This window comes from Antrostomus carolinensis, unplaced genomic scaffold (assembly GCF_000700745.2).
Source record: "Antrostomus carolinensis isolate BGI_N321 unplaced genomic scaffold, ASM70074v2 scaffold24638, whole genome shotgun sequence".
NCBI classification, from domain to species: domain Eukaryota; kingdom Metazoa; phylum Chordata; class Aves; order Caprimulgiformes; family Caprimulgidae; genus Antrostomus; species Antrostomus carolinensis.
This window is the reverse complement of record NW_010334044.1, coordinates 13,572-14,023: the sequence shown is the minus strand read 5'-3', so window position 1 is coordinate 14,023 and position 452 is coordinate 13,572.

Below are 452 nucleotides of genomic sequence, written 5' to 3'. Positions count from 1 at the left end.
CCCACCAGCACACGCCCATGGAAGGGAAGCCCATAGCATCATCAGGGTGTCCCCCCCCAGTCACAGCCATGGCCACGTGGCACCAACCACACACAGCCACATCCCACCAGGAGCTGCCCAGGTCATCTGGGGAGGGAGAAGGTCCTAGGGATGTCACCTCCTAGCCCCACATCCCTGTCCCACCCTATGGTGGTACCCAGAGAGCCCCTCACTCACCGCTGAGCTGAAAGCAGAGAGGGAAGGAGATGCTCCTCCTATGCCCAGTTAACCCAGTAAGAGCAGCTGCTGCTCCTCACCTCCCATTATATCCAACATAGCCCAGGTGGACCTGGGAGCTGCTTGGTTGCACCTGAGTGGTGCAAGGCTCCAGCCCTGGAGATGGGGCTGCCAGGGAGGGGACCCAGGTGGGTGACACGTCCACCCGCCCAGGGAGCATGGGGTACAGCCTCAGT